The sequence below is a fragment of the Lynx canadensis genome, chromosome A2 (genome assembly GCF_007474595.2).
Source record: "Lynx canadensis isolate LIC74 chromosome A2, mLynCan4.pri.v2, whole genome shotgun sequence".
Lineage (NCBI taxonomy): Eukaryota > Metazoa > Chordata > Mammalia > Carnivora > Felidae > Lynx > Lynx canadensis.
Genome location: NC_044304.2, coordinates 5,530,556 through 5,541,006, shown reverse-complemented (window position 1 = coordinate 5,541,006; position 10,451 = coordinate 5,530,556).

Here is a 10,451-nt window from a genome sequence, read left to right as displayed (position 1 = left end):
TGAGACCTTATCTCCCTAATCTTGTTTGTTTTTCTACTCTGACTGTTTAAAATGTTCTTTTCAGGGGTGCCCGGCTAACTCAGTCGGTAGAACATGTGACTCTTGATCTCGAGGTTGTGAGTTCGAGCCCCCCATTGGGTGTAGAGATTTAAAAATAAAATCTTTAAGGGCAAAAAAAGATGGTGCTCTTTTCACTGTGTTCTAAATAGTTTACAAGTTCCCTCTTGGCTCTGTCATTCAAGGCATTGCCCTTTGACATTGATGGTGGGTTTGGGGAAGAGAGGTTGGCCAGCGGGTGGAGGCGGGGCCATGAAAAGGGTTCTAGAGAGGGTAGGCTCATTGTGCTCTTTTTTTGTGGTTGACTTGCTTTATCTCTTCCATTGGAGAATCCCAATGGTATTCTTGTAGAGAATTTGGTGTGTACCTTTTACTTTGTTCCTAATGCTGCCAGATGAATATTGTCCTACGTGCACGTGTTGTACACTGACCCAGATGGTTTTGTGTTATCTTTAGCTCTCGTTTCCTCCTGTCTCCACTGGCATTTTGTTTTTTTGTTTGACTCAGAAGCGGCATTTGAGAATTAGCAGGAGCAGGGGAAGGACAGAGAGAGAGGATCCCAAGCAGGGTCCGCACTGTCAGCAAAATGCCAGATGTGGGGCTCGAACTCACGAACCGTGAGATCACGACCTGAGCCGAAGTCAGACGCTTAGCCCACTGAGCCACCTAGGCGCCCCCCCCTTTTTTTAAAACAGCATTCTGTTCTTACGTTATTGATCTAATCGTTATATCTTCGGCTATTTCTCTGAAGATAATAATGGTGGGGCTGTATTACTTTTTTCTCCCCCTCTTGGCATGTTTAAAAATTTTCCCGAGTTGGTTTTTCCGAGGTTTGTTCTGGTTTCTGCCTTTCATTTTGAAGTTTCCCCTATTCGTGTATTTGAATGTGAGGCCCAGGGGCTGAACTGATGGCAAGGGGTTCATGTTGGTGGGGAGTTTCGTTGAAGGTAAGCTCCTCATCCCCATATGTCAGTCTCTTATAGATCTTTTCTCTGGGACCATTTGATTTCTCCAAAAAGGACTCCCCGTTTCCTGGAGTGGGGGTGGGGGTGGGGGTGGTGGGGGGCGTACCCCTGGCTTTCTTGGAACCCAGCAAGGAAGGGGTTGGCAATAGCCTTCAGTATAGCAGCTTTCACCCCATCCTTTCTTCTTCTTTTTTTTCTTTCTTTCTTTTTTTTTTTTTTTTTTTTTAGTTTATTTCTTTATTTTTGGGAAAGAGCTAGCAGGGGAGGGGCAGAGAGAGAGAGGGAGAGAGAGAGAGAATCCCAAGCAGGTACCGTGCTCTCAGTGCAGAGCCCTATGCAGGGCTCAATCCCATCCACGACTCTGGGATCATGACCAGAGCTGAAATCAAGAGTCAGACACTTAACTGACTGAGCCACCCAGATGCCCCTCATCTTTTTTTAACGATCATATAGTACTCCCTTACACGGCCAAAGCATTATATACTTAACCAATATTCTATTATTGGACATTTATGTGGCTTCTGATTCATTACTGTTGTTATTATATATATATTTATATATTTATTTAACTGTATTTTTATATATAACTATATTGTGTACATATTATTATAATTATATATAGCCATATAACTTCACTACATATATATTTTATGTATATATGGGACATGTCAATATAAACATGCTGTATGTATATAATATATATATGTTATATATTACTGCATATATTATATATGTTGCTAAAACTTTAAGTCTTTTTTTTCTTTAAAAAAATTATTTTTTTTTATTTTTTTTTAATGTTTATTTATTTTTGAGACAGGGAGAGACAGAGCATGAACGGGGGAGGGTCAAAGAGAGAGGGAGACACAGAATCTGAAACAGGCTCCAGGCTCTGAGCTGTCAGCCCAGAGCCCGACGCGGGGCTCGAACTCACAGACCGCGAGATCATGACCTGAGCCAAAGTCGGACGCTTAACCGACTGAGCCACCCAGGCGCCCCTAAAAAAATTTTTTTTAACATTTATTTATTTTTGAGACAGAGAGAGACAGAGCATGAACGGGGGAGGGGCAGAGAGAGAGGGAGACACAGAATCGGAAGCAGGCTCCAGGCTCTGAGCCATCAGCCCAGAGCCCGACATGGGGCTCGAACTCACGGACTGCGAGACCGTGACCTGAGCTGAAGTCGGACGCCTAACTGACTGAGCCACCCAGGCGCCCCGAGTCTTTTTTTTCTTAAGATTGAAACCTAAAAGTAGAATTTCTGGGTCAAAGGCCATTTATTAAAGTTTTGGATACATGTCGGTTGCCTTCCTGAAACATCCACCCCCAAAATGGACAAAGTGGGGGTTCTAGCAAGTGACCACCGCAGGCCCCTGGAAGTCAAAACCATCCTGGGGAGAAAGATTAACGGAAGATCTACAAGCGGCAGACAAAGTCGCCTGGCCGTGAGCGCAGCCCTGTGCGGAGACTGCGTGGCCCCAGGCAGGAAGTCAGCCCCATCTGTCCCGCAGCCCCCTGGCAGCCTCAGCCAAGGACACCCCCACTGATGCCCTGGTAGATAATGGCATTGACAAATATTGACCCAAGCTCCTGGAATGGAGCCGGCACTAGGGCATGAAGAACATTAAAAAAAAAAAAAAAGGTTTTTTTTTTTTTTTAATATTTATTTATTTGCAAGAGGTGGGGGAGGAGAGGCAGAGAGAGAGGGAGACACAGAATCTGAAGCCGGCTCCAGGCTCTGAGCCGTCAGCACAGAGCCCGCCGCGGGGCTCGAACTCATGAACCGCGAGACCATGACCGGAGCCGAAGTCGGACGCTCAACCGACTCAGCCACCCAGGCGCCCCCTGCAGAACATTTTTTAAGCGTCCAGGTCAGTGGCACTGAGCACATTCACACTGTTGTGCAAGGATCGCCAGCATTTTTCATCTTGCGGCACTGAAACTCTCCCCATTAAACTCTCCTTCGGCCCCTGGCTCCCACGGTCTGCTTTCTGTCCCTATGGATGTCACTCCCCCAGGGACCTCATGGAAGTGGAATCATACGACACTTGTTCTTATGTGACTTTCATTTATTTCACGGAACATAACGTTCTCGAAGTTCATCCACGCAGCCGGGGTCAGGACGCCCCTCCTTTTCGAGGCTGAGTGATACTCCGCTGTGTGGACGGACCACATTTTGTTAGGTGGCTTCTGAACGTGGACGCCCAAGCGACTCTTAGAGACATTTTTTTCTTCCTAACAAACTCTTTATTTTGGAATGGTTGCCGGTCTACAGAAAAGGTGCAAAGATGGTGAAGAGGGTTCCTGAATCCCCTGCAGTCAGCTTTCCCCAAACATGAATTCACACTTCACAAGTGTGTTCCTTGCTTTTGAAGTGAATGACAGATGTTGGACATCCTTCCAAGTCAGCAGACCGACATGTCCTAGCACAGGGATTATTTGCATTATTATTTCCATGAATCCAGTCTCGTCATCTAACCCTTCGATGCCACCCCCGTTTCCTTCCTTGTCCTAAAGTGGGGAGAAATGCAGCACCCACTTCCTACATAGAAATGTGATGAGCATTTCAGGACATAAAGAGAAAAGGCCAACACCAATCGTGCATTCATCACAGCACCGTACGTCTGCTCTGTTTTGGGGTCTCCTGGCTGCCTCAGCCGGAAGAGCACCGGACTTGATTTGGGGGTTTTGAGTTCAAGCCCCGCGGTGTACAGATAATTAAAATAAAAATAGGGGCACTCAGTCGGTGGAGAGTTGACTCTTGATTTCAGGATTGTGAGTTAGAGCCCCACATTGGGTGCAGAGATTACTTAAAATCTTAAAATAAATAAATAAATAAATAAAATAAGATAAAATCTTTAGAGGGGCGCCTGGGTGGCTCAGTCGGTTAAGCATCTGACTTCAGCTCAAGTCATGATCTCACAATTTGTGAGTTCGAGCCCCACGTCGGGCTCTGTGCTGACGGCTCAGAGCCCGGAGCCTGCTTTGCATTCTGTGTCTCCCCCTCTCTCTCTGCCCCTCCCCTGCTTGCACTCTGTCTCTCTCTCTCTCTGCAGAAATAAATAAACAGTAAAAATAAAAATAAAAATAAATAAAGTCTCTAGGGGCACCTGGGTGGCTCAGTCGGTTAAGCGTCAGATTCTTGATTTCGGCTCGGGTCATGATCTCACGGTTGCGGGATTGAGCCCCGCATCGGGCTTTGCTCTGCTGGGCATGGAGCCTGCTTGGGATTCTCTCTCTCTCCCTCTCTCTCGAAATGAATAAATAAACTTAAACATTTTTAAATAAATAAATAAAAATAAATAAACTTAAAAAAAATACATAGACTGCTTGATTGGCCAACCTTGACCTGCCTCCTCTCACGTGACAGCCAAGCAGGGTCCCGTTTTTGCGGACTTTTTTTTACCTGGCCCTTGATTGCCTGGCGTTTAGGTTTTGCTACAACAAAGGACACAGCCTGGAATCACCTCGTGTGAAGTCCCTCGCGTATGCAAGTTTACGTGCAGGAGATATTCCCCCAAAGGCGCCTGTGGTTCCCAGGTTTCTGGTTGGAGCCTAACTGCCCTCCCCCCCCCCCCCCCCCCCCCCCCCGGCTGTTCCCAGGGGCTGGCGGGGGGCCGGGTCTCCAGCAGCAGCCTCCACGGGGTGTCTTTTCAAACTTTGCTCCTTGATATCAGAGAGGACAACGAGGGGGCGTGACCTTGAGACAGACAAGTGCCCAGTGTGTGCTTGAGAAGCAGGAACCGCGTGTGTTTGTGTGTGTGTGTGTGTGTGTGTATAACCCGGGTGCTTAAGACCATAAGGAAAGCCCCCCCCACGAAGCAGACCCCGCTTCAGATCCTCTGTCTCCCTCTCTCTCTGCCCCTCCCCCCTTCACAATTAAAAAAAAAAGCCCACGCGGAAGAAATGAGCAAATGATCCCAAAGGCCAGCAAGTTCAGCTCCAGAAGGGCTTTGCGTCTCCAGCTAGGAAGGGTGGGCTTGCTGAAGAAGAACCAGAAAGACAAGAACAAGAAGGGTGAGCTCGCTGGAGGGCTGTAGGAAAGCCTCTGGGATCTGGGGATTCTAAGCAGCCGTCTCCCTGGCTGCTTGGTGGCAGGTGGGCACGGGACGGGGTGCTGAGTCAGAAGCACCGGGGAGGAAGCTGGTTCAAAAACTAGAAACCCGTGTCAAGTGTCTGAAGCCTCAGGGGCTGCGAACTCCCTGGGGCAGGGACCCTGCTCTAGAGCATTTGCTGATGGAGTGGATGAGAGCCGGCAGGGGTGGGGGGAGCCGAGAGGGGCTCTGAGAAGCCCGGCTGCACACAGAGACAAGAGGGAGACAGAAGGCACGGGATGGATGGATGAGTCAGGGCCGGGGGACAGACAGCGAGGGACCGCCATGGGGGACAAGTGCAGAGATACGGAGAAAAGGGTGTGTGGGGTTACGAGGTGAAAGACTGTGTTAACCATGCCTCTTTATATTCTGTATTTTCTGGGGCTTTACCATCCTGGGGCATTGCTGATCCCAGAGACACTGTCCCTCCCAGGGTTAGCTAATTCCTAGAAATAGGGCACGATTTCCACGAACTCATCTTCTTACACAAAGCAGCCGGTGCAAAACCCCAAATCCCTCCCTCACAGGCTCTGCCCTGGGGCCAATATTCCCCCCGCCCAACCACCCCCAGCTAAGGATAACACCTACCCTCTGGAGTCCACTGAAATTATTCAAACTACCAAGTCCTAAATCTTACCCCACCCTGTCTTGCTTTTCCCACGGAAACCACAGTAAAGGCTCTCTCTTAGGGTTTCCCCTCACTCCCTCTGCCCCCTGCCGCAGCCTGGGGCTTCCCCCTGGGGCCCCGTGGGGGCCATGCCCTACCTCCTGCTCCTAGGGGACCCCTTCCTTCCGGTTTCTGTGTGTCTGGCCATCCCTGGTTGAAACAAATCTGGGTACGCGTTAAGACAAAAGGATTTCAGAGAGTCCAGACAGTTGGTCAGCAAGGCCGAGTGCTGCAAGAAGTCAAGGCTGCTGAGCCTGGCCGGTGACTGTAGGGTTAAGGGGTCCCGGGTGCCGTAGAGGGGGGCTGGTGCTGGCCAGTGGAGGGCAAGGCCTCCTCTGTTAGCAGATTGGCTGCTAACGGGAAGAGGCATACCAGGCTGCTTTTCACCTTGGGGGTCCAGACCAAGAGCTGGTGAGATTTCAGCGGGGAGGGGGCAGTGAGGTGAGCAAAAGGGAGAAGAAACCGATGAGGGACGGGGCTGGGGAGCAGCCAACCCAGACCGTGCCCCTCGGAGCCGCTGTGGGACGGCTGGCCGAGCGGAGGGCCCAGTGACAGAGTGCGGGTAAGGTGTGGCGGGCAGGGATGGCAGAGGGGTCTCGGGGGGTCAGGGAGGCTGGGCTGGCCAGTGAGGAGAGGAGTCCGTGAGCTGGCCGTGGGTGAGCTGAGAGCACAGGGCTGGGGGACAGAGAGGAGAAGGAGATGATGGCAGGCCTCACCTTCGCGGAAGCCCTGCGGTGGGCCAAGCACCACGTGATCATTTGCAACCCCACTAAGCGGGCTCTACACGCTAGGGCCCTAGGCCCCCACTAGGCTCTACACGAAGCGGGCTACATAACGTGCAGGTCCCAGCGTGATAGCAAATGTGGGGTTCTTTGCTAAAAAACAAACCGAAGGGGCACCTGCGCGGCTCAGCTAAGCGTCCGACTCTTGATATCCTCTGCTCAGGTCACGATCTCACGGTTTGTGGGTTCGAGCCCCCCCCGTCGGGCCCGCCGACAGCTCAGGGCCTGAAGCCCGCTTCGCATTCTGTGTCCCCCTCTCTCTCTGCCCCTCCCCCGCTTGCACTCTGTCTCTCCCTCTCTCAAGAATAAATAATCATTAAAAACAAAAAAAGAGGAAATACAAAGCTTTCCCTTTTTTCCCTAGCTTCCTCTTTGACTTACGGTATCTGGCATTTCCCATGTCATTCTAAGTAACAAGCAATCAAAATGTTAAATTCCTTTTTTTCCCCCGTGTTTATTTATTTTATTTTTTTTTTAATTTTTTTTCAACGTTTATTTATTTTTTTTTGGGACAGAGAGAGACAGAGCATGAACGGGAGAGGGGCAGAGAGAGAGGGAGACACAGAATTGGAAACAGGCTCCAGGCTCTGAGCCATCAGCCCAGAGCCTGACGCGGGGCTCGAACTCCCGGACCACGAGATCGTGACCTGGCTGAAGTCGGACGCTTAACCGACTGCGCCACCCAGGCGCCCCAGTGTTTATTTATTTTTGAGAGAGAGAGCATGAGCAGGGGAGGGGCAGAGAGGGAGGGAGACACAGAATTTGAAACAGGCTCCAGGCTCTGAGCTGTGAGCACAGAACCTGACGTGGGGCTCGAACTCACGAACCCATAAGATCATGACCGAAGCCCAAGTTGGCTGCTTAACCGACTGAGCCACCCAGGCGCCCCTTCAACATAATTATTTTTAAATGCAAATATAAGAAAGCATGCCACTTGTTCGTGAGATCCCCTACACTGTGGAGTTGGGCGCCCGGACGGAGGGAGGGTGACGGTGCCTCCCACCACATTCTGGCCAGGACCGTGGGAACCGCCACTGGCCAGTCCCCCCAGGCTGCAGGGGCCCCTTCCGCCCACACACTCCGCCTTCCCTCGCTGGGCCCGGCGGCAGAGGGGAGCCTACCTTGCCCTCTCTTCTGTTCTATTGTGTCACCATGCAAGTCGTTGGCTAACACCACCAGTGACACAAGTCACCTCAGGGTTTCTTGCCTGTTTCTTGGAACGCTATTGCTTGCTTTCAGAATTAGAGCCCAGTTCTGGTTCCCAGGCAAAGTGTTGACCCGGAGGCTGTGAGCACCTCCCCTTACTCAAGCCTGGGCCCTTGACCTCACTTTGAATGTTGCTGAGCCAGGCACACAGGGCAGGGCAGGTGCACCTTGATTCTGTGCTCCCCGGGGGGGGGGGGGGGGGGGGCTCCACTACCCCACCCACTGCACTTTAAAAGCCCAAGTTCAAAAGTGAAATGATTAAGAATTTCCAGAGGCCTTATGCTGAGTGGAATGAGTCAGGGACAGACAAATGCCGGATGATCTCACTTACGTGTGGAATCTAAAATGGTCAGAAAAGGGGCCCCGGGGCCCCTGGGTAGCTCAGTCAGTTAAGCGTGGGACTCTTGACTTTGGCTCAGGTCACGATCTCCAGGTTCACGAGATCGAGCCCCCTTGCTGGGCTCCGCGCGGAGGGTGCAGAGCCTGCTTGGGATTCTCTCTCTCTCTCTCTGCCCCTCCCCTGCTCACGCTCTCTCTCTCAAAAAGAAACATTAAAAAAATAATTGAAAAAAGAAATAACAGCTCGGGGGATCTAATGGACAGCGCGCCGATTATAGCGAACAGTAGTGTATCATATTCTCCACTGTTGCTAAGGAGTAGATCTTCAACGTTCTCACCACAAAGAAAGACATGGTAACTTTGTGTCACGGTGGAGGCAGCGTGAGCGTTTTGCAATTTATAAGTGTATCGGATCAACACACGCACCGGGAAACTCACCCAGTGCTACGTGCCAATTATAGCTCAGTGAAGTGGGCGGGGGCTTTCCAGATGGCAACTGCCCGGCCTCAAACCGAGCGCAGGGCCCTTCTGCCTGCAGGGCTCTGAGCAGCCACACAGATCAGGCGTGCCAAGCCGGTCTCGGGGCTGCGTTTTACAGGTGATGAAACAAGGGGCAGCTCGCCTGAGCGGGCCCAGCTGGGGAGCCGCGGACCCACACCTGTCTCGCATCCGTGCACAGCGGGGCCGCATCTGAGACGCTGGAAGGAGTCTCACGGGCCCATCTGGCCATCCAGCCCCTGTCGCCAAGGGCCCCGGCTTCTCCGCGTGTCCTTTGTTTTGTGAATTCGAACGGACGCGTCGCATGGACGGGGAGAGGGTGGACGTCAAGATAACCCAGAAGTGTCGGTTCACACGCGTTTTCTTCCTAGCACTTTTGTGCAATTAAAGGGAAGTCTGGGGGCACCCGGGTGGCCCAGGCGGTTAAGCGGCCGACTCCTGACCTCCGCTCAGGTCATGATCTCACGGTTTGTGGGTCCGAACCCCGCATCCGGCTCGGAGCTGGGTGCCGAGCCTGCTTGGAAGCCTGTCTCTCTTCTCTCTGCCGCTCTCTCTCCCTCCCTCTCAAAACAAGCAAACAAACAAACAAACAAACTTTAAAATAATAATAATAATAATAACAAGAAGAAAAGAAAAAGACTATGGGTGCCTAGGTGGCTCAATCAGTTGAGTGTCCAACTTTGACTTCAGCTCAGGTCGTGATCCCAGGGGCGTGGGATTGAGGAGTGAGCCCCACATCGGGCTCTGCACTGAGCATGAGGCCTGCTTGGGATTCTCTCTCTCTTCCTCTCTCTCCCTCTGCCCCTCAGCCCCCCTCCCCCTCTCACACACACACACTCTCTCTCTCTCAAAACAAGACAGAACAAAAGAGCTGTGAAAATGCCTTCCTTTGGGGCAAGCAGCGTCTGGATTCTGTGGCTGACTTGGGGCTTCAGGAATTTCTACACCTTCTGGTCTCTTGCCTGGGGAATTTTCAAGGTGAAGACACCGCAAAGACATTTTGCCCTAGTTTGAAGCAATAAATTAATGAAGACATCCACAGGCTGGGTCAGATTTAAACTGGGTTAAAGGTGGCCTCTCTGAGAAGCGAATGGCTTTGTCTCAAAGGAGGAGGCAGCACCCTGTGACTGAGCCTGGAGAAGGGCACTCACACGTGACAGGAGAGGACACCTGGGGCAGGGGTCTGACCAGGATGCCAGATGCGTCTTTTAGTGCTCTGGGCACAAAGTGCTTTGTTGTCCTGCCCTGTGCCTTCAACCCCATTTCCCCCCCAATTATTTCTATTATTAAGTATAATATTTAGTTTGTACTTAATATATGTATTGTAATATCCTGTTGTAATGTAAGTAATATGTTATTTATATCATATAAATAAATATATAGATAATATCCTGGTATTTTTTAAATGTGAGCTTTTGTGGGGGTGCCTGGGTGGCTCAGTCAGCTGGGCATCCAACTTCGGCTCAGGTCATGATCTCAGGGTCCGTGAGTTCGAGCCCCGAGTCGGGCTCTGTGCTGACAGCTCGGAGCCTGGAGCCTGCTTCCGATTCTGTGTCTCCCTCTCTCTCTGCCCCTCCTCCAGCTTGTGCTCTCTCTTTCTCTCTCTGTCCAAAATAAATAAATAAACATTAAAAAAATTAAAAAAAAAAAAAAGAATCTCTTGGGGCGCCTGGGTGGCCCAGTCGGTTAAGCGTCTGACTTTGGCTCAGGTCACGATCTCACGGTTCGGGAGTTCGAGCCCCGCATCACGCTCTGTGCTGACAGCTCGGAGCCTGGAGCCTGCTTCCGATTCTGTGTCTCCCTCTCTCTCTGCCCCTCTTCCAGCTTGTGCTCTCTCTCTCTCTCTC